This window comes from Bombina bombina, unplaced genomic scaffold (assembly GCF_027579735.1).
Source record: "Bombina bombina isolate aBomBom1 unplaced genomic scaffold, aBomBom1.pri scaffold_584, whole genome shotgun sequence".
NCBI classification, from domain to species: Eukaryota; Metazoa; Chordata; class Amphibia; order Anura; family Bombinatoridae; genus Bombina; species Bombina bombina.
Window position 1 is genome coordinate 140,646 of NW_026512700.1, and position 25,423 is coordinate 166,068.

At 34.9% G+C, this 25,423-nt stretch overlaps 1 protein-coding gene across 1 annotated transcript in view; it reads left to right on the forward strand.

The window, feature by feature from the left end:
* Positions 1-2,142: 2,142 nt before the first annotated feature.
* The window catches only part of LOC128644502 (protein-lysine methyltransferase METTL21E-like), a 140,304-nt gene continuing 117,023 nt past the window's right edge, over positions 2,143-25,423 (forward strand). Inside the window, exon 1 of the mRNA XM_053697085.1 lies at positions 2,143-2,295. The gene's annotated coding sequence lies outside the window, so the exon portion shown is untranslated. The remainder of the gene's footprint in view (positions 2,296-25,423) is intronic.

The window sequence follows — 25,423 nt, forward strand, 5'->3', positions numbered from 1 at the left end:
TCCAGTTAACGTTATGATATCTAAAGCCTGATTTAGAAAAAATAAATTATAGCTCCCAGAGACCCTTATATGTTTCACAGACTCTACAAACCTTAACTGTAATTTAGCCACTAATTAAAGTCACTAAAAAAGAGCACTGAATTACTGACTCAAGGCATGTATACAAACAATGTATAACAACTTTACTTAAAAAGTGCCCAATCCATAGCTAGAAGTGTGTTATATAATAAAAAGTATATACTTACCATGTTAGACACCTATCCACATATAGCAGACAGCCAAACCAGTACTGAAACATATCAGCAGAGGTAATGGTACAAGAATATATTGTTGTTCTATAAAGGGAGGCAGCAGATGAATCGCTGCAACCGATTTACAGAGAGCCTTATGAATAGATTTCCCATAGGTGAAAATATGGTATCATCAGGCAATACTCCCTTGACATCCCTCAGACAAACACTGTACTTAGAGAGGAACTAGGCTTCAATATGCTTATAAGCGTCTTTAACTGAAGAAATCAAGCACATCATGCTTCACCTCCTCCTAAGGAGGCAAAGTTATTAAAACTGAGGTATGAGTGAAGTGGGAGCTGTATTTATAGGCATTTGAAGTTTGGGAAACTTTCCCCCCTCCTGGTAGGAATGTATATCCTTTCAGTAACTAGCTTGTGGACTCTCACCACCTATATGAAAGAAATATATATTTATACTTATATATATATATTTACATAATGTTTACTTCTCAAGGCTATCTCTGCTACATATCTATACCTAATTGGATTTATCAGATAACAACTGCAAAACAATTCATTTTATACTAACTTCATGACAATAACATCAGCCAAGTATAAACATTTTTAAAACAAATTAACTTCTTGTTTGCTGCTTTAGTTTTTTAACAGACAATCTTCACTAATTTAGAGGAGCCATTCTGGGCTTGATTCTGCAGTTGACAAGGCTAGTCAGGATCATTATGTTAGTATAGAGTGCATTGGGTTAGCTTTCAGAAGTCTGCAGTGTGCATTTTCAGCTCTGGTAATTAGAAAATCCATAATTTTTAGTGTTAAATTCAATGAAAATAGGGCAAAAGAAAAAAATGAAAGTATATTGCAATGTTATTTTAACTAAATATTTTATATTGTAACTGTCCCTTTAAAATGACAAAATGACTGTGCTATAATGTCATGCACTATGTTGTTAGTGTCATTATAGCACAATTTGTTTCTCAATTATTACTACACTTTAATGAGTTATATTTATGATAAGTCCATCTCCTAGTGCCTGAATACGGAAGCCTATATTTTTTTCAGACCACCGGTATCATGAAAATTAAAGGACCACAAAATGCAGTAAAATGGTGTAGTCAGCAAGTGCATAATAAAAAGAAAATGCAATAACACTTAGTCTAAATGAGCAGTGGATTTTTTCTCACAAATTTCAAAATTTACTTCAATTTGCCGCCCTCTGTATCATGTGAAAGCAATCAGGTAATCACAGCCTCAAATGCATATACAATGTAAACTTTTGCACATACTCACTAGTAGCTGGTGCCTCTGAAAGTTTGCATATAAAACACTGTGCTCATTTTGATAATGGAAGTAAACTGGAATGTCTGCAAGCTCTGTCTAAATCATAAAAAACTTAATTTTTACTTTAGTATTCCTTTAAGTAGCCTTTAAATAGTATGATAATAAATAAAAAAGAATTTAATCAGAATAGCACAACATATAAAATATAGCATACAGTAAATAATTTTACTGTGATTCTTGCATATATATATATATATACAGTATATATATATATATGTGTGTGTGTGTGTGTTTGTGTGTATATATATTTATATATATATATATGTGTGTGTGTATTTATATATGTATTGAATTTATAATAACCATAACCATCCTTTTTATTTACTTTGTACCAGTTTGTGGATTTCTAATGCATGGAATGCGCATAGTTTAAAGCAAAAAAATCTTGGGCTATATTCAGTATGAGTTCTGACTTCACAAAAAAAACTCTGTCAGTCATTTTCAGAGATGGTGTGTTCTAACAAGAAAGATGTTTGGATTGGAGTTGCAGCTGTCAGGATTAATAAAGCATTTCCCTGTAAGGAAAACCTAACCATGACATTAGCAGTCTGTAACTTACACTAGGAGGGTGCACTCTCTACAAGCCTCTAGAGGAGAAATCAAGGCCAGCATCCAAATATTTTCCAACAGGGAACACTGGAACTAGTGCCATAGGATATCTTGGTTATATTTGTTTCATTGTGCTAATACTGCGCTGCTTACGGAAGGTAATGTCATTGTTTATTTATTTTACCTTTTGTTACACTTGAAACACAAAACTGTTAACTGTCTTTGCAGTGATCAATTCAATGGTATTATTGCGTCCTTGCGTTAATAAACAAGTGATACCTGATACTGTACTTACGTAAAATGTTGAATTGCTATATTAAAGGGACACTGAAACCAAATTTTTTCTTTTGTGATTCAGATAAAGCATGCAATTTAAAGCAACTTTCTAATTCTCTCCTTTTATCAATTTTTCTTTGTTCTCTTGCTATCTTTATTTTAAAAAAGAAGGCATCTAAACTAAGGAGCCAGCCAGTTTTTGGTTCAGCCCCTGGACAGCACTTGTTTATTGGTGGTTGAATTTATCCACCAATCAGCAAGAACAACCCAGGTTGTTCACCAAAAATAGGCCGGCATCTAAACTTACATTCTTGCTTTTCAAATAAAGATACCAAGAGAATGAAGAAAATTTGATAATAGGAGTAAATTAGAAAGTTGCTTAAAATTGCATGCTTTATCTGAATCACAAAAGAAAAAAATTGGGTTCAGTGTCCCTTTAAATAAATTGATTCCTTAAGAAAATTATGGTGTGCAAATAGGAGTTCAAAATAAGATAACTGAAGTTATACAGAGCAATATCATTTTATTTATACAGATTTATTTGAATATAAAATAGTAATATTATATTTCTATCCCATGCATTTTTAATATCTTAGATTTTTGTGTATTTGTACCATTAATTTTTTAGTGTGTGCTCTGCTGTTTAAAGTGAAAGTTAAAGGACCAGTCAACACATTAGATTTGCATAATCAACAAATGCAAGATAATAAGACAATGCAATAGCACTTAGTCTGAACTTCAAATGCGCAGTAGATTTTTTTATAACAAATTTCAAAGTTATGTATATTTCCACTCCCCCTGTACCATGTGATAGCAATCAGCCAATCACAAATGCATATACGTATAGTCTGTGAATTCTTGCACATGCTCAGTAGGATCTGGTGACTCAAAAATTGTAAATATAAAAGACTGTGCACATTTTTTTTTATGGTAGTAAATTGGAAAGTTGTTTAAAATTACATGCTGTATCTGAATCGTGAGCATTTAATTTAACCTGAGTGCCCCTTTAATCCTAGCGTTTCACAAACGCTAGGATTTACTATTAAAACAAATAAAGTGGACTTTCAATCATGAAGTAAAAAATACTTCATGTAGAAAGCTCCTTTATTTGTTTCAACCGATTGGCGATTTGAGCTGCTAACAAAAGCCACGGCAAAAACAAAAATTCCTAAGAGGTGACGTTTTTACCTCTTAGCCAATAGCAGTGTGGTAAATCCGGTTCCCATGGGCGCCAAGCCAGATTTACCGCACTGCTATTGGCTAAGAGGTTAAAATGTCACCTCTTAGCAAAAATTTTTTTTAGCTGTGGGCTTTGTTAGTAGCTCAAATCGCTGATCGGTTGAGACAAATAAAGGAGATTTCTACGTGAAGTATCTTATACTTTGCGAATGAAAGTCCCCTTTATTTGCTTCAATAGTCAATCCTACTGTTTGTGAAACGCTAGGATTAACTTTCTAATTTTATCATAGTTTAGAATGTTTCTGTTTTTTTACATTTATACAAAGTTTTGTTTGTTCTTTTTTTTATTCAACTTTGGCTATTTGACTAAATATTTGATACAGATTAGACAATAAAATTATATCACTTTTTTTTTAAAATTAAAGCAATGAGGTAAAGTTAAGATAATTTGTTCTCCAGCCACAGCCATCTAACAACAGGGTCCAATTCATTAGAAATTCCTTGCAAAATGCTTTCCATGGATTTCTTGAGGTATTTAAATTTAAAAGCCATTACAGTCCATAAGAAAAACTATGTGGGTTTTTTTGCATTGCTAAATCTAAAATTGTACACTGATTTTTGCTAAAATTATAATTATCCTGTGAGGAATAATGTGTTTTTTTGTTGTCCTTTGTGAGTTTTTTCCCCCTCCCCCAGAAACATTTCTTCAGACACTGTATAGTGCTGCAAAATTCCGTAGCGCTGGATAAGCATGAATAGTGAAACACATTTCTTTTTTTAATAAACTGCTGTTTTTTCATATGCATGATAGATTATTTTGTCTTGCGTGCCTCTTTTAATTTCATATTTATTAAAGAAACTAATTGTTTTCCAAATCCATTTAAAACCAATTTAAAATGAGTACATTAGCAATTTGCCATAGTGGTATAAATGAAAAAAAAAATAGGAATAAAATACAGTTACTTTAGAATTTGAGTGGGGGTGGGTAGCACCTTCACATTGCAGCTTTATATCTGTAGAAAGTAACTCACACTACATATTAAGGCTTCAACTGAATAATTTGCAATTGATTAGTTTGTGCACTTTTGTATTTTTTTTAAATGTTTCATCTTCCTTCTGTGTGTCACCATGTAATGTTTTGTATTAAATTAACATACAGTATAAAATACTTTGTATTCACCACTTTTGCTGCTGACCTATTTCACACTCCTGTGCAGAAGCTTTTTTTTAGCTATTTTGCCCTCATTACACTTAAAGGGACATAATACTCATATGCTAAATAAATAACTTGAAACTGATGCAGTATAACTGTAAGAAGCGGACAGGAAAATATCACCTGAGCATCTCTGTAAAAAAGGAAGATATTTTACCTCACAATTTCCTCAGCTCAGCAGAGTAAGTTCTGTGTAAAATGCTGCATCACTTTCAAGTGTTTAAAAATTTGGGTATTATGGCCCTTTAAACAAATCACAGCTTGCTTACCTAGTACACTGAGCACTACTGCAGAATAACATTTGGCTTGCAGTAGCAGAAAGTCAATTAAATGTACCAAAAAAACAAATAAAAAAACAACATTATTTCTTAAGTATTTCAAACATTTTCTTTAGCATTGATTCATCTTCCCCAAATGCCACATTTTTCTTAGATAACTTGATTTCTATGAGGGCCCACTTTAAAATTCATGTTAGATAATACTAGAGTGAAAAAAACAATGGATTGCCAAAATTCCACTCATGTTTTTGAACGCAGCAAACTCTAACACAATGTCTGGTTTTCAAAAACAGTAAAACAGAATTTGTTATTTTGGATTGTGCATGAGAACAGCATTACAACCATGTTAACTTATTCTAATAGACTTCAATGGAGAGTGCAAAGAGAATAAACTAACACCTATTGCTTGTGCACTAACCCGACCAAGTGTGCTATACCTGACATAAATTATGTATATTTACCTTATGTATTTTTTTATCTATCTATATCTATCTATAGCTATCTATCTATCTTCACCAGCTGTATACCCTACATTGTACACCTAGAAAGTTCTATATATTTAAAGAATATATTGTATATCTAAAGGTGCACGGACATACTGTCTGCTCCAAATTAAGAGAAAAAAAAATATAATATAGAGTACCTTACTACCTTTGCCAGATTCCTCATTTAAGTTAAGAAACATTACCATTCCCAATGTGAAGAACATTTAAATGTAAAATATTTACAATAAATACACACTAAAACACGTTATTTATTATTAATTAAAAATAATTGTTATTGTTTTCAGGTATTTGATTGGAAAGGGCTCCAAAGTATATATACATATTTATTAATGTGTATACATGCGCATATATGTAAGGAAAAAGAGCAATCAATAATGGTTATAAGGCGCTCTGCTATAGTCACTTTTTTGTGTCCAAAACACATATGTGAAAGTTCTTCATAAAATAAAACAGTTCTTAAAAGATAGCTGTATGCTGTTATTATGAATTTCTTTTGTTGATAACTCCTTCAATTTGTATAATGAAGTAAGGCATTCCTGCTTACAAGCTCAAACCTCAATCTTGCATTCAGTGTATGAGCAAGTGGGAAGCACGACCAGCGGCAGATTCCTATTGAAACCATTGCTGTGGAAGTGACTCCAAATATAATAACAATGCATGTAAAGAGTTTATATTTTACATTTATCCTGCTCATCTTAAGGAAAATAAGGAAACATGTCCTTTATGGCAAACGGAAACAACGTTGATGAGGGAACCTGGGCCAATCGCTCCTTACACACCAGAGGGGAGAAAAGATTCTCACCAGCACATGAAAGAACAGCAGAGAGTCCAGGATTACCATTGAATACAAAGACTACTTCCAACAAAAAGGGAAATAAAGTGGACCAAGAAACCTAAAGGATACCATACTGGGGTTGAAAGACAAAAACATCTTTAAATCACGCAGAGCAGAAACCTTACCTCAGAAGATTGAGGTTTGAGCTGGTAAGCAGGAATGCCTTACTTCATTATACAAATTGAAGGAGTTATCAACAAAAGAAATTCATAATAACAGCATACAGCTATTTTTTAAGAACTGTTTTAGTTTATGAAGAACTTTCACATACTGTGTTTTGGAAAAAAGTGACTATAGCAGAGCGCCTTATAACCATTATTGATTGTTCTTTTTCCTTATATCTCTAACAGTGACATGGGTACACTGTGTCAATACTAAGGCAGCACGCTAATCATATTGGGTAGATTAAAATCTCTTGTTAACAGCGTATTGTACAGCACATATGGAATAAGACAAATTTTTAGTTCATTCCATTATTGCAATACGCTCACTATATACAATAGAGAATCTCACCTACACTGAGACAAAAATACTTTAAGGCAGTTTATAGCCTTATATAAAAATAGTACAATATCCACTACAAAGGCTGGTGATATTTCTTGACTTTCACATTCTTTTTTTTTAACTAAATATTTTTCGGATCAGGACTGGCCATGAACAAAGATGAAGTTTTAGTACTTATAAACTGATGAATGAATCAAATAACTGACAATGACAATGCTGGATTGTTACTGAATATGTAAATATCCCACCTTTAGTGTTACAGTTTTAACTGCATGAACAAGTCAAACATTTTTTGTCCCTTCATTAAATGGACTTCATGTTTATTATTTTCAGTTGAATGCAACAAATAAAAAAATAGTTTTTTTTTTTTTTTTTTAATGTTTTACATTTGTCCATATCCAAATGTACAAGTCTAAATTTGGCAATCCTTATTTACTACAGTGATTAAACACATTTACATTTACACATTTTTTACCGTCTCTTTATAAAGACAGTTATATTGATACCATTTAGACTGCATGATTCACTTATTGATGTACGTACAATTTTGAAAGACACAATTTCTAATAATATTGTAACCAATATCACTTTTCAGACTTTCTGCCATAAGCTATGTATTCATTATGAATGCCTAAGCAGTTCAGTTACAAACAGACTTACAAAAGTGTAATGCTAATTGCCTAGTCATCAGCAAATACTATTAGCATCTATATCTGTCAGCTTAGTCTAAGCAATAGGAAGAGTCAGCAGTGTTTTCTGTGCTGTTACTATGGCAGTAGGGTATCAGTTACATAGGTCATTTAGTTTTTCAGCCCTGGTATAACCCTTTTGCATTGTATGTTTAACAAAATGAATATTCTCATGAAAGCTGAACTAATAAAAAGCCCTGTGTGTGCGCATGTACCCAAAATCTTGGTTGTAAGTAAATCATTAATTCACTTTAATAGTAAATATCTGTCTGGTAATGTGCCTTTTTAAGGAATTATGTTGGTCATCTACTTTATATGCACATATTAAACATTGTTATTTATTCGGTATATACAGTATTATCTTCATATTCTAATTCTCTGACATCTTAAACACAAATAATTTTATGACCCTGGTACATATAAGAAAAACTATTTTTTAATGGTTACATTTTATTTTTAACTAAATAATTTAGCAGGTAATATGCACTTTACATATTTGATGCAGGCAACTGGTTAGACTTTCTGTGCAGATTATCATGTATGATTATATTTATAGAAAGCAAAACCATTGTACACAATTAAGAGTGCACTGTATGTGAAGACATTATTACATGCAGATGACAGTGAGTATCAGATGTTTATTCCCCCTAAACAGTTTACTCCCACTTCCTATTAAAGGGCCACTAAACCCAAAATCTTTTTTTCATGATTCAGATAGAGAATACAAATGTAAACAACATTACAATTTACTTCTATTATTTATTTTGCTTCATTTTTAATATCCTTAGTTGAAAAAAAAATCAATGCACATGGGTGAGCCAATCACACGAGGCTTCGATGTGCAGCAACCAATCAGCAGCTACTGAGCATATCTAGATATGCTTTTCAGCAAAGAATAACAAGAGAATAAAACAAATTAGATACAGTAATAGAAGTAAATTAGAAAGATGTTTAAAATTGCATTCTCTTTCTAAATCATGAAAGAAAAAATGTGGGTTTAATGTCCCTTTAACCTTTATTTGCCAATCATCTATAAACCCAATTAAAGGGATACTGAACCCAAACTTTTCCTTTCATGATTCAGATAGAGCATGCGATTTTTAGCAACTTTAATTTTTCTTCATTCTCTTGGTATCTTTATTAGAAAAAGCAGTAATGTAGACTAAAGAGCCAGTCCATCTTTGGTTCAGAACCTGGGTAGCGCTTGCTGATTGGTGGCTAAATCTAGGATAATAGGAGTATATTAGAAAGGTGCTTAAAATTGCATGCTCTATCTGAATCGTGAAAGAAAAAAATTGTGTTCAGTATCCCTTTAAGGGCCAGATTATGAGTGGCGCAGTAACAGTTACGTGTCTCGTATTACAAATTGAAAGTAAACGCGATCACTTGAGCACAATCGCGATTTACACTAGAATGATTACTGCATCCTCAGAGCTCTGGTTAAAGGGACACTAAACCCACATTATTTCTTTCATGATTCAGATAGAGCATGCAATTTTAAGCAACTTTCTAATTTACTCCTATTATCAATTTTTCTTCGTTCTCTTGCTATCTTTATTCGAAAAGCAGGAATGTGATGCATAGGAGCCGGCCCATTTTTAGTTAGGAACCTGGGTTATGCTTGCTTATAGGTGGGTAAATGTAAGCCTCCAATAAACAAGCGCTATCCATGGTGCTGAACCTAAAATGGGCTGGCTGCTAAGATTTACATTCCTACTTTTAAAATAAAGATAGCAAGAGAACGAAGAAAAAATAGAAAGTTGCTTAAAATGTAATGCTCTATCTGAATCATGAAAGAAAAAAATTGGGTTCAGTGTCCCTTTAAGTGTTTCGCAAAACAAAAAAGTGTCACAAAACACATCAAAAATACATTACAAAGTACAGTTACAGTCATAATAACACCATCTAATAAAAATTATTCAAAAGAAATATTGCACCCAAATGTTATAAGGGCTCAAACATATGAGGTCTCAGGTGTTAGAGAGAAAAAAGACAGGCAAAGGGCTTTAACATTGACATACATACATATACACGTCTAACAATGTTTTTACGTATGTGTATGTGTGTGTATATATATATATATATATATGTATGTATATATATATATATGTATATGTTTATATGTGTGTACATATGTATTTTAATGTGTATATATTTATTTACAGACATATATACATATATAATCCTCCAAGACACTGTTTGTAGCGTTGTTCTCTGCCTTACCCAGTGTAGCCCTGCACGCTTCAGCGGCACAATAGAGTGTGGGTGGTGACGTCACACGTTCTTATTTTCTTACTAGGAATGCTCCACGAAAAGGCACTGTCAGTCCACAGTGCTCACAAAATGCAAAAGTACAAAAGGATATTCGGGCACTCCTAGGGTAAAAAAGTCTCAAATTTTATTCCATATATTTGTTAAAAGCAGATAATGTAAGTATCAATCTTCTACAAACAGCAAAGATATTCAGACACTAGCGCACAGTAAATGAGGACTGCTGGACTCCGTGCAGCAGACATGTTTTGTGCTCCAACAGCACTTGTTCACTGCTCACAGGATTCCCAGCCTCCTCTGTTCCTTAAGTACTTAATTTTTAAAGGCATATACTCACAGTATAGAATGTCCTCATTATACTCAGCAATTAAAAATATATATGTAGTACACAAAGTATTTATCCAAAGTGGAATAGTACATATATGTGACTGGATTCAATAACCAAATGGTATACAGTTGTGCTCATAAGTTTACATACCCTGGCAGAAGTTATGATTTCTTGGCCATTTTTCAAAAAATATGAATTATAACACAAAAACTTTTCTTTCACTTATGGTTAGTGTCTGGTTAAAGCCATTTATTATCAATCAACTGTGTTTACTCTTTTTAAATCATAATGACAACAGAAACTACCCAAATGACCCTGTTCAAAAGATTACATACACCCGTTCTTAATATTGTGTATTGCCCCCTTTAACGTCAATGACAGCTTGAAGTTTTTTGTGGTATTTGTGGATGAGGCTGTTTATCTTCTCAGATGGTAATGCTGCCCATTCTTTCTGGCAAAAAGCCTCCAGTTCCTGTAAATTCTTGGGCTGTCTTGCATGAACTGCACGTTTGAGATCTCCCCAGATATTGAGGTCAGGACTGAGATGGCCACTCCGGAACCTTCACTTTATTCTGCTGTAGCCAATGACAGGTCGACTTGGCCTTGTGTTTAGGATCATTGTCATGTTGGAATGTCCAAGTACGTCCCATGCGCAGCTTCCGGGCTGATGAATGCAAATTTTCCTCCAGTATTTTTTGATAAGATACTGCATTCATCATGCCATCAATTCTGACCAAATTTCATGTGCCTTTGTAACCCACACATCCCCAAAATATCAGCAATCCACCTCCGTGTTTCACAGTAGGAATAGTGTACCTTTCATCATAGGCCTTGTTGACTCCTCTCCAAATGTAGCGTTTATGATTGTGGCCAAAAAGCTCAATTTTGGTCTCATCACTCCAAATGACTTTGGGCCAGAAGGTTTGAGGCTTGTCTCTGTGCTGTTTGGCGTATTGTAAGCGGGATACTTTGTGGCATTTGTGTAGCAATGGTTTTCTTCTGGCAACTCGACCATGCAGCCCATCTTTCTTCAAGTGCCTCCTTATTGTGCATCTTGAAACAGCCACACCACATGTTTCAGAGAGTCCTGTATTTTACCTGAAGTTATTTGTGTTTTTTTTCTTTGCATTCTGAACAATTTTTCTGGCAGTTGTGGCTGAAATTTTAGTTGGTCTACCTGACCGTGGTTTGGTTTCAACAGAACAACTCATTTTCCACTTCTTGATTAGAATTTGAACACTGCTGATTGGCATTCTCAATTCCTTGGATATCTTTTTATATCCCTTTCCTGTTTTATACAGTTCAACTACCTTTTCCAGCAGATCCTTTGACAAAATCTTTTGCTTTTCCCATGACTCAGAATCCAGAAACCTCAGTGCAGCACTGGATGAAAGATGCAAGGGTCTATCAGGAGTCCAAAAACTCATTGACCTTTTATACACACACTTATTACAAGTAAACAGATCACAGGTGAGGATGGTTAAATTTAATAGCCATTGAAACCCCTTTGTGTCAGGATCATTTGGGTAGTTTCTGTTGTCATTATGATTTAAAAAGAGTAAACACAGTTGATTGATAATAAATGGCTTCAGCCAAACACTAACCATGAGTGAAAGAAAAGTTTTTGTGTTATCATTCATATTCTCTGAAAAATGGCCAAGAAATCATAAATTCTGCCAGGGTATGTAAACTTATAAGCACAACTGTATATATTCTACTTTAGAAAAATACATGTTATTACAGTCCCAAAGATTAAACACATAAATCTATGTCGCTTCTGAAGTTTAACCCAAATGGTATAGAAGTATTCAATGTAAATATCCAGAACACTTCTCTGAGACATAATTTTTCCTCCCTATCACCTCCCCTTTCCGATACAGGGACATGATCAATTGTTTCACTTTGTATATCAATAAATCATCTCTAGATAGTATGTCAGCTTCATTACATGCCTTATTTAGGATTTTTGAATTATATCCCCTATCCCCTGCTTGTCATTAATTGTCTGCAACAAATTGATTTTGTATTATGAAAATAATCTTTATATGATAATATGCTCCATATGACATATACTAATATATAGCTCTTTTGTTTTTAATTTGGAGATCTAAATATTTTACATCTATGTAATTTAATAATTAAGGCTTTAACATCTCCAGGGAAGATTGTTTGTGTATACAAAATATTTGAAAATGTTTTTTACTTCATGAGTGTCCGAATGGTAGATTGAGGTCTATCAGTAGATCTCTACCTTTTTACTAGTAGATCTACATTTTTTTGTGATTGCCTTCTTTCTCTGTAGCCCATTATTATGAAATGTCATCAAGTGCAAACACACTTTCACATTAATTCTTAATAAATATATTATGTACCAACTGAATGGTCTCAATTATAAAACAGGTATTTTGTAATACTGATTTGTCACAATGGCAATGCAGCAGTTTGGTGTCTGGTTGCAGTGTCAGTGATAACAGATACAGAATATGTATAGAATGTTGTGCCATTTGTCATTTCTAAAGTGCTTGTTAGTGCATATTGCTGATCAGTATCCCTGGTATGGTGCAATCTTAGGCCTAGATTTAGAGTTCGGCGGTAAAAGGGCTGTTAACGCTCCGCAGGCTTTTTTCTGGCCGCACCATAAATTTAACTCTGGTATCGAGAGTTAAAACAAATGCTGCGTTAGGCTCCAAAAAAGGAGCGTAGGGCATTTTTACCGCAAATGCAACTCTCGATACCAGAGTTGCTTACGGACGCGGCCGGCCTCAAAAACGTGCTCGTGCACGATTCTCCCATAGGAAACAATGGGGCTGTTTGAGCTGAAAAAAAACCTAACACCTGCAAAAAAGCAGCGTTCAGCTCCTAACGCAGCCCCATTGTTTCCTATGGGGAAACACTTCCTACGTCTGCACCTAACACCCTAACATGTACCCCGAGTCTAAACACCCCTAACCTTACACTTATTAACCCCTAATCTGCCGCCCCCGCTATCGCTGACCCCTGCATTACAGTTTTAACCCCTAATCTTCCGCTCCGTAAACCGCCGCAACCTACGTTATCCCTATGTACCCCTAATCTGCTGCCCTAACATCGCCGACCCCTATGTTATATTTATTAACCCCTAATCTGCCCCCCACAACGTCGCCGACACCTGCCTACACTTATTAACCCCTAATCTGCCGAGCGGACCTGAGCGCTACTATAATAAAGTTATTAACCCCTAATCCGTCTCACTAACCCTATCATAAATAGTATTAACCCCTAATCTGCCCTCCCTAACATCGCCGACACCTACCTTCAATTATTAACCCCTAATCTTCCGATCGGAGCTCACCGCTATTCTAATAAATGTATTAACCCCTAAAGCTAAGTCTAACCCTAACACTAACACCCCCCTAACTTAAATATAATTTTAATCTAACGAAATAAATTAACTCTTATTAAATAAATTAATCCTATTTAAAGCTAAATACTTACCTGTAAAATAAATCCTAATATAGCTACAATATAAATTATAATTATATTATAGCTATTTTAGGATTAATATTTATTTTACAGGCAACTTGGTATTTATTTTAACTAGGTACAATAGCTATTAAATAGTTAAGAACTATTTAATAGTTACCTAGTTAAAATAATAACAAATTTACCTGTAAAATAAATCCTAACCTAAGATATAATTAAACCTAACACTACCCTATCAATAAAATAATTAAATAAACTACCTACAATTACCTACAATTAACCTAACACTACACTATCAATAAATTAAATAAACACAATTGCTACAAATAAATACAATTAAATAAACTAGCTAAAGTACAAAAAATAAAAAAGAACTAAGTTACAGAAAATAAAAAAATATTTACAAACATAAGAAAAATATTACAACAATTTTAAACTAATTACACCTACTCTAAGCCCCCTAATAAAATAACAAAGACCCCCAAAATAATAAATTCCCTACCCTATTCTAAATTAAAAAAGTTACAAGCTCTTTTACCTTACCAGCCCTGAACAGGGCCCTTTGCGGGGCATGCCCCAAGAATTTCAGCTCTTTTGCCTGTAAAAAAAAACATACAATACCCCCCCCCCCAACATTACAACCCACCACCCACATACCCCTAATCTAACCCAAACCACCCTTAAATAAACCTAACACTAAGCCCCTGAAGATCTTCCTACTTTGTCTTCACCATACCAGGTTCACCGATCCGTCCTGGCTCCGATATCTTCATCCAACCCAAGTGGGGGCTAGACATCCACTGAAGAAGTCCAGAAGAGGGTCCAAAGTCTTCCTCCTATCCGGCAAGAAGAGGACATCCGGACCGGCAAACATCTTCTCCAAGCGGCATCTTCTATCTTCTTCCATCCGGTGCGGAGCGGGTCCATCTTGAAGCAGGCGACGCGGATCCATCCTCTTCTTCCGATGTCTCCCGACGAATGACGGTTCCTTTAAGGGACGTCATCCAAGATGGCGTCCCTCGAATTCCGATTGGCTGATAGGATTCTATCAGCCAATCGGAAATAAGGTAGGAATTTTCTGATTGGCTGATGGAATCAGCCAATCAGAATCAAGTTCAATCCGATTGGCTGATCCAATCAGCCAATCAGATTGAGCTCACATTCTATTGGCTGTTCCGATCAGCCAATAGAATGCGAGCTCAATCTGATTGGCTGATTGGATCGGCCAATCGGATTGAACTAGATTCTGATTGGCTGATTCCATCAGCCAATCAGAAAATTCCTACCTTAATTCCGATTGGCTGATAGAATCCTATCAGCCAATCGGAATTCGAGGGACGCCATCTTGGATGACGTCCCTTAAAGGAACCGTCATTCGTCGGGAGACATCGGAAGAAGAGGATGGATCCGCGTCGCCTGCTTCAAGATGGACCCGCTCCGCACCGGATGGAAGAAGATAGAAGATGCCGCTTGGAGAAGATGTTTGCCGGTCCGGATGTCCTCTTCTTGCCGGATAGGAGGAAGACTTTGGACCCTCTTCTGGACTTCTTCAGTGGATGTCTAGTCCCCGCTTGGGTTGGATGAAGATATCGGAGCCAGGACGGATCGGTGAACCTGGTATGGTGAAGACAAGGTAGGAAGATCTTCAGGGGCTTAGTGTTAGGTTTATTTAAGGGTGGTTTGGGTTAGATTAGGGGTATGTGGGTGGTGGGTTGTAATGTTGGGGGGGGGGGTATTGTATGTTTTTTTTTACAGGCAAAAGAGCTGAAATTCTTGGGGCATGCCCCGCAAAGGGCCCTGTTCAGGGCTGGTAAGGTAAAAGAGCTTGTAACTTTTTTAATTTAGAATAGGGTAGGGAATTTATTATTTTGGGGGTCTTTGTTATTTTATTAGGGGGCTTAGAGTAGGTGTAATTAGTTTAAAATTGTTGTAATATTTTTCTTATGTTTGTAAATATTTTTTTATTTTCTGTAACTTAGTTCTTTTTTATTTTTTGTACTTTAGCTAGTTTATTTAATTGTATTTATTTGTAGCAATTGTGTTTATTTAATTTATTGATAGTGTAGTGTTAGGTTAATTGTAGGTAATTGTAGGTAGTTTATTTAATTATTTTATTGATAGGGTAGTGTTAGGTTTAATTATATCTTAGGTTAGGATTTATTTTATAGGTAAATTTGTTATTATTTTAACTAGGTAACTATTAAATAGTTCTTAACTATTTAATAGCTATTGTACCTAGTTAAAATAAATACCAAGTTGCCTGTAAAATAAATATTAATCCTAAAATAGCTATAATATAATTATAATTTATATTGTTGCTATATTAGGATTTATTTTACAGGTAAGTATTTAGCTTTAAATAGGATTAATTTATTTAATAAGAGTTAATTTATTTAGTTAGATTAAAATTATATTTAAGTTAGGGGGGTGTTAGTGTTAGGGTTAGACTTAGCTTTAGGGGTTAATACATTTATTAGAATAGCGGTGAGCTCCGATCGGAAGATTAGGGGTTAATAATTGAAGGTAGGTGTCGGCGATGTTAGGGAGGGCAGATTAGGGGTTAATACTATTTATGATAGGGTTAGTGAGGCGGGTTAGGGGTTAATAACTTTATTATAGTAGCGGTGCGGTCCGCTCGGCAGATTAGGGGTTAATAAGTGTAGGCAGGTGTCGGCGACGTTGAGGGGGGCAGATTAGGGGATAATAAATATAATATAGGGGTCGGCGGTGTTAGGGGTAGCAGATTAGGGGTACATAGGGATAACGTAGGTGGCGGCGCTTTGCGGTCGGAAGATTAGGGGTTAATTATTTTAAGTAGCTGGCGGCGATGTTGTGGGGGGCAGATTAGGGGTTAATAAATGTAATATAGGGGTCGGCGGGGTTAGGGGCAGCAGATTAGGGGTACATAAGTATAACGTAGGTGGCGGTCGGAAGATTAGGGGTTAAAATTTTTAATCGAGTGGCGGCGATGTGGGGGGACCTCGGTTTAGGGGTACATAGGTAGTTTATGGGTGTTAGTGTACTTTAGGGTACAGTAGTTAAGAGCTTTATAAACCGGCGTTAGCCAGAAAGCTCTTAACTCCTGCTATTTTCAGGCGGCTGGAATCTTGTCGTTAGAGCTCTAACGCTCACTGCAGAAACGACTCTAAATACCGGCGTTAGAAAGATCCCATTGAAAAGATAGGCTACGCAAATGGCGTAGGGGGATCTGCGGTATGGAAAAGTCGCGGCTGTAAAGTGAGCGTTAGACCCTTTAATCACTGACTCCAAATACCAGCGGGCGGCCAAAACCAGCGTTAGGAGCCTCTAACGCTGGTTTTGACGGCTACCGCCGAACTCTAAATCTAGGCCTATGTATCTGGTAACACTGTCTAAGGCAAGTGAGTAAGGACATGTTTATTTTGAATCTTGCTGCATGGTAATGAGTACGTAGTGCTAACAGTGATGACATGCCATTTTGGTAGAATTATTATCAATACGCTGGATATAATATAAAGCACCAGAAAAACATTGTTCTTTGTTCTCAATGTAATATATGTGTTTACCAGTAATGGAATTGGTTATGTACATTTGTTCCAAAAAGTGATACCATTCTTTATATAATTTATGATGTAATGTGTGATGCTATTAGTGGTTTAAGTACTGCCCTTAAAGGGACAGTAAAGTCCAAATTAAACTTTAATGATTCAGATAGGGCATGTTATTTTAAACAACTTTCCAATTTACTTTTATCATAAAATTTGCTTTGTTCTCTTGGTATTCTTAGCTGAAGGCTTAAACTAGGAAGGCTCATATGCTAATTTCTAAACCCTTGAAGGCTGCCTCTTATCTGAATGCATTTGACAGTTTTTCACAGCTAGAGGACGTTAGTTCATGTGTGTCATACAGATCAGGGTTCAGCAAACTTGGGCCCCCATATGTTTTGGAACTTGGTATATATAAACTAAATATTTATATATACCAAGCATGAGCCTAATGAATTAAAAATACACATAAACTGTGAAGGCATAATAATGTAAAATCACAGTCCTAAATAAAATAAAATACAAAATAGAAAGTGCAAAGTTTAAATGTAATAAAATTTAATCTGAAGCAGAAAGTGATATAAAAAAATAAAGCACAAAGTGTAAATACAGCAGAACTGTCATATTATGCAGTGCTATATTGCACTGGGCTTGTCTCTCCTTCTCATAGAGAAATGCAGGGAATGCCTGTTGTAGAAGTAAATCAAAATCTGCCTTTTGACTATTTCACTAGGGATCTCACAGTGCTGGAGGGCCATTTTAGAATATCTCTCCTGAGTGTAAAGGTTTTGAATATCAGGGCCTAACAGGTGTAGATGAGTGGATCACTCTTTGCTACATTATTTTTATGTTATGTTTAATATATCTGTTATTGTAGAATTCCCCAATGAACGATGAATAGTAACCACACATTTTATGTTCACCTCTAGCTCAAAACATAGTTGATGTAAGCAGTTACAATTTGAGGAATGGTTTTAACACAGAAAAAAAATATCTGCTAAGATGCCATGTTTTAAATACATTTAAATAAAGTGGTACACTCACATTTACAGTTTCTGGAAAAAAAAAAATTACATAAATATTAATAAAAACATTTTGTAAGTGTTAAAAGGTATATGGTATATGACAAGGTATTTGACTTGAAAAGGTTTTAATGTGTGTGTTTATATATTTTATAAACAAGCGCAAAAAAGGAACAATTCTGGAAGGACGCAAAATTCCCAACAGAAGTGATCTTATGGTGGCGCAATGGAATACTTCTATGCTATAAGCAGATATTTTATAATATAGGCGAATATGGTGAATAATGATGGATAGTAATAGAAAAACACCAACTCCAATTCTCTAAACCTGATGGTGTATTTTACAAAATATGCAGTATTTCATAAGCTGCTAATTGTGTAAGAAGACACAGAAAAGGGCCCCTCAAAGACCAATCCTGTGTCTTAAAAAGGAAAATTCATAGAGTAAAGAGAGGTAAACACAGCGCTATAGAAACACTACACAATTACACCTAAATAAGATAAACATATATACAGCGAGATGCTGAAATAAAATGTCCAATAATTGTTCACTTGATAAAGGAATCCAGGAAGGGGAGTCAGTCTACTTATGGACAGACCCTCAATCAAATGAGGTAAGGCACGGCACTTGAGAAGAGGGGGTATTTCACCCATGTCATTCGGATAGTAATGACGTCACTGTCAGAGGATTCCCCTGTTTTTCAAATGACCCTCACGACTCCTGGACAAACCCTCAATCGTATAGGAAACGGCACTTGAGAGGAGGGGTATTCGCCTGCGTCGTTTGAATAATGATGACATCACTGTCAGAGTGTTCTTTTGGAATTCAAGCATCCCTTATGTCTCGAATACAAGAAAACATCAGAAGCGGAATATAGCATAATTCAGTTTAATAAACACATTAAACACAAACTGACAGGAGAATCTTACTCACATTCTTTAACCTCAATCAGGTATGAGGTATGAAAACATCACATAACATAAAATCTGGTCTTATGGCAAATAAATAGTCTCTCTGCACTCACGCAAAAAGCAAACTGCTGGGTAGAAACTATGTATAAAATGTATACAGTATAAAAAATAATTCCAGTAGCCAGGAGTCCCACCGTATCAACCTGACGCGTTTCAAAGATGAAAATCTTCTTCCTCAGAGGTGATATGACTTGTCAATGAACCTGGCATGTGTAAACTAACTAGCTTTAAAGGTACGGTGGGCATGTGTCATGGCGTATCTGCTCATGATTGGCTACTGTGGTTTTAAACATATATTTAAAAAAAACATATAAATATATAGAAACCACCTAAAAGCAGTACTTTATAAAAATAATATTGATAATTGCACAATTGTCCGTTTTTTTCCTTTTTGAAAAATACACAGTGAAGAGATAAAATTAAATATAAATTATTACAAATGATATTAGTCTTGGGTGCATAGGTACTTCTTTAAAATTACTACCCAGATTATAGCGCATGCATATTTAAAACAAATGGGCGACCGGGAAATATAATACCAATTAAAGTTTAGGAGTGGGCATATTATTATTATTATTATACTTTATTTATTAAGCGCCAACATATTCCGCAGCGCTGTCCATGGATACAATTCATTTAAATAAAACAATACAAGACTTGTAAGATACAGGACAAAATTTACAAACACATACAGGAGGGATTGAGGGCCTTATTCCTGTGGGAACTTACAATCTAGCATATATACCATAAGTGCATAAATGTATGTTTGTACATGGTCCCCCAAAATTATACATAAAAAAATGACACATATTATGAATAGATCTCATTACTCATATACAACCAAAAATTATCTGTACAAGCAAAAGAAAGGAGGGGAAGAATTTTGTTGAAACTACGCTATTAGAGTATGTGTGTATTGGTAGTTAGAAACAGAGAAACCAAAAAGACGGAAGAGCAAAGACAAAAACAAATACATATACAGGAAAGGGAGGCGATCGTACAAGTGTAGGATCTTCTTATAGGTATGCTACAATATCGATATTGATATTTAGACATTCTGTTTGTAATGTATTCATAAAATGAATCAAGAACGTCTCTCTTTGTCTTAGTTTTAACATGCGATTACCTCTATTTTGGGGGGGAGATACACATTCCAAAACAGTACCTTTTAGACAACTAGGATCTTGTCCATGAACCTTTCTAAAATGATTGGACAAACTGTGTCCTTTTTCTCCATTTTTAATGTTTTTTTATATGTTCTAAAAGTCTCACTTTGTAAGGTCTTTTTGATCTACCAATATATTGCAGTTTGCAGCTGCATTCAAGTAAATAGACTATATATTTAGTTTTACAGTTGGTAAGGGAGTTTATCTTACAAATTTTATCATTTGTGTTTGAAGTGACCGCTTTTGTTGGTTTATTTCTATTATAGGCATGTATACAACCTTCACAGTTAGCTCGATTGCATTTGAAAAAAACCTACACTTTTTTGTTCCAACCAATTTGTGTTACCTTTTGGTTGTTTAAGCCTACTTGGGGCTAATAAATTCTTCACATTTTTGTTTTTCTTAAAAATAAAATTTGGTTGTCCCTCAAAATGTTTTTTCAAAAGTGGGTCTTGTTCCCCATATATAAATTTGCGTAGCTGGGGGCCATGATAGTGCCCATGGCCATACCTTCTTTCTGTAGATAGAATTTATCTTTAAACATATAGAATTGCACAGCCTCTATCAAAAAGGTTTGATGTTGTTCTGTGAGATCGCTACTTTTCAGAAACTTTTTGATGGTATTTACTCCAAGCTTGTGTGGTATATTTGTATATAGCGCTGCAACATCCAATGTCACCCATTTATATCCTTCCTCCCATTTGATTTTCTCCATAAAATGGAAAGGGGACAATAAACTACTAGAGGAGTTTGTGAAGCACATCAATTCAAACTAAATGAATCTTAAATTTACCTCTAAAACCTCTGAGTTAAAAATAAAATATTTAGACTTGATTCTTTGCCATGAAAAATACAATATCTATACAAAACTCTATAGTAAACAGACTGATAGCAACGAGTACCTTAGGGCAGACAGTGTACATTTCCAACCTTGGCTACGCAATATTCCCTTTGGGCAATTTCAAAGGATTCGTAGAAATTGCTCAAGGTTGGAAGATTTTTAACAAGAGGCCCAAACTCTTAAATCAAAATTTAGCAAAAATAAATACCCCCCTAAACTGTTAAATAAAGCATACCATAGAGTCAAAAAGATGGATAGAGCTAGTCTACTGAAAAAGAACACAGGAAGACTGACAGATAATACCATTGAGAGTAACAATAAAAATGAAAATGGTTTGATGTTGTTCTGTGAGATCGCTACTTTTCAGAATCTTTTTGATGGTATTTACTCCAAACTTGTGTGGTATATTTGTATATAGCGCTGCAACATCCAGATAATACCATTGAGAGTAACAATAAAAATGAAAATAAAAACAAACAAAAATAATGAAAAGATTGAAAGGTCATATACAAAAATAGGCTTCATCACTACATTCAATGAGGCCGTTCCAGAAATTAAGCAAATAAAAAAAAAACATTGGCCCATATTGGAACAAGACCCACTTTTAAAAAAACATATTGAAGGACAATCAAATTTTATTTTTAAGAAAAACTAAATTTTTACTAATTTATTAGCATCCAAATTGGTTGGAACAAAAAAGTGTAGGTTTTTTCAAATGCAATCGAGCGAACTGTGAAGGTTGTGAAGCACATCAATTCAAACTAAATGAATCTTATATTTACCTCTAAAACCTCTGAGTCAGTATTACCTATCATTATTCATAAAGATCAAGCGGGATTTCTTCATAACAGAAATTCGGCAGCCAAAATCAGTAAATTATATCTAACGGTTGATTATTTTAATTCATTAGATAATCAAGGCTTAGCAAATGAAACTGGTGAGTCAGATGCTGCGATTATTTCAATCGACGCTGAAAAAGCCTTTGACTCAGTGCATCACGACCACATAGTAACATTGTTAACCCATTTTGGCTTTAAAGACAATTTTGTTGAATTTATTAAAAGAATACATCATAATCCTTTTACAAAATTGATCGTTAAAGGGACAGTCTACACCAGAATTTTTATGGTTTTAAAAGATAGATAATCCCTTTATTACCCATTTCCCAGTTTTGCATAACCAACACAGTTATAATAATATACTTTTAACCTCTGTGATTATCTTGTATCTAAGCCTTTGCAAACTGCCCCTTTTTTCAGTTCTTTTGACAGACTTGCAGTTTAGCCAATCAGTGCCTGCTCCCAGATTACTTCACGTGCACGAGCACAGTGTTATCTATATGAAATATGTGAACTAACACCCTCTAGTGGTGAAAAACTGTTAAAATGCAATCTGAAAGAGGTGGGCTTCAAGGTCTAAGAAATTAGCATATGAACCTCCTAGGTTAAGCTTTCAACTAAGAATACCAAGAGAACAAAGCAAAATTGGTGATAAAAGTAAATTGGAAAATTGTTTAAAATTACATGCTCTATCTGAATCATGAAAGTTTATTTTGGCCTAGACTGTCCCTTTAACAACTTAGAGTCGTTGGGGATTACTCTGGGCCGGGGAACACGCCAGGGGTGTCCTCTTTCACCACTCCTATTTGATCTTGTGATCGAGCCCTTGGCTATCATGATTAGACACCAACTAGAGGGGATTAGAATTAAACAAGCTGAGTTGAAAGTAGCCTTATATGAGGATGACATCCTGCTATTTCTATCTAACTCTAATACCAACTTTCCTAAACTCTTCTCTATTATCGATCATTTTGTCTCTTTTTCTGGCTATAGAGTCAATGCCTCTAAATCAGAGATCATGTGGCTAAAGAAAGATTTGGACTCTCTTTCTGATATTCCTTTCCAGCCAGTAAACAAAGCTTTCAGATATCTAGGTATCTACATCTCTCTCAACCCAGCATTATGGTACAATCTTAATATCACACCAGTCTTAGAGAAGATGAAAGGATGCATGCAAAACTGGCAGAATTTTCCACTCTCTTTATCTGGGAGAGTTGCCTTATTTAAGATGATCCTGTTACCAAAGTTGTTGTATGTCCTTCAGAAAACTCCGGTCTTACTTAAGACAAAGGATCTAAGTGAGATCAATACAGCACTTTGTCGTTTTATTTGGCAAAATAAAAGTCCAAGAATCTCCTTGAATAAACTTTTTTTGACAAAGGAATCGGGAGGGCTGGCTGTTCCATATTTGAGACTCCATAACTTGGTATTCTTGTCAAGACTAATACCCGACTGGATATTGGAATCTGACTATTTCACCAACAATGCTCTGGAACGTAATAGTCCACTCATATTCTTCTATTTCCCTTGTTCATTGCAGAGCTAAATTTATACCTAAAACCATCAAACAGCTCAAAACTATTTACACGCCAATTTAAGCATTTTGGAAGCTCCTTTCTTTAATAGGTGTCGATTCTCATATTTCAAGGTTTCAAACCTTCAATGGCAACCCAGATTTACAGCTAGGGTCTCAGTCCCCTCTATTTACCAGATGGGCACATCTGGGATTAAGTAAGGTCTCTGCACTAGTTGACTTAAACCTATTATCAATCAAATCATTTGATTCAATTAAAATTGAATATAACCTTCCCAATAGCGTTTGCATATCTGCAAATGAGGCATTATGTGTTTAGTCTTGCTAGTGAACATGGTTAGATCAGGTCCTGGGGACTTTTTGAAAAATGGTTTCCATTAGTTAGAAGTGTAATACATTCAATCTCATTATGGTATCAACTTCTACTCTCCAAAAGAGGTGATCAAAATCTCCTTGAACTGTCCCAACAATGGAATGTCCATAATTTTCAATTTATTATTGATCAGGGGATAGTTCAAAAATCTATGGAAATGGTTGCTAAGACCACGATGTCCTCAACATGGAGAGAGTCCCACATGAAACTGTTGCACCAGGCGTACTACACCCCAGCTAAAGGAGCTAGATGGAAGAATTTGACTTTCTGTGCATGTCCAAAATGTTCCTTCTATGCGGCAGACTTGATTTATATGTTATGGGGGTGCCCCAAAGTTAGACAAATGTGGCAGAAACTAGAGTACTGGATCCTCAGGGTTTGAAGCTCTCTTATAGTGGTTTCTCCTTATTTCATATTATTTTTCTATTGGGGAGAGCAAAGTAATACTCACAAGAAATTAGTCAACATGATTATCCTCTCAGCTAGAAATGTAATTTTTCGCTATTGGAAAAAGGGTAATATCCCCAGTCTCGTAGAAATTAAAGGTTATCTGGGAAAACAATGTATTATTGAACAACATGATACAGATATGAACAATGATTGTGATTTAAGTCTCTTTTTTTCAAAAATGGTCCCCATATTTAAAGAGTTTACCTCCTGGAGAAGTTGATCATTTGATATTTCCATTTTGGAATTCAGAATTAGTTTTATTAGGGATTTGGTGATTCAAAAAATGTTTCTTTTTTTTTTTCTTCTTCTTTTCTTCTTTCCTTCTTTTCTCCTCTTTTTTTCTTTCATTTCTCCTCTCTCCTCCTCCCCCTCCCTTCAGCGGCCACTGTTCAGTAGTATTGTCCTATTTTTTCGGGACACTATCCTGCTTATGGTCACCTAGGTTTTATGAATATTAGTTGCAATTAGGTTGTCAATTTAGGTGACTAGTTAAAACTATAAGAGAAGGAAAATGTAAAGAGGGGAACAGGTTTAGTACTTTTTTTCCTTTGTTCTTCATACGATGCATCAAGAACAATATATTATAACGTGTAAAATTTTGCCACTATAGCCAAAGGAGGCCTTTTTTGTGTTTTAAAATTTTATTTGCGTCACAACAAAATATTGTTGCTGGTAAACATAAGTGCCAATATTTTGCTTTCTTTTTTTTTGTGTGTGCTTGCATGTTAACAGGTTTATTGCCTCTGTAATGCTCAAAATATTAATTGCACCAGATGTAAAATTTTATACAGACAGCGTACATTACCAACCATGCCTATGCAATAATTCCTTTGGGCAATTACAAAGGATTCGTAGAAATTTCTCAAGGTTGGAAGATTTTGAACAAGAGGCCCGAACTCTTAAATCAAAATGTATCGAAAATAAATACCCCCTAAGCTGTTAAATAATGCATACCATATAGTCAAAAAGATGGATAGAGCTAGTCTACTAAAAAAGAACACAGGAAAACTGACAGATAATACTA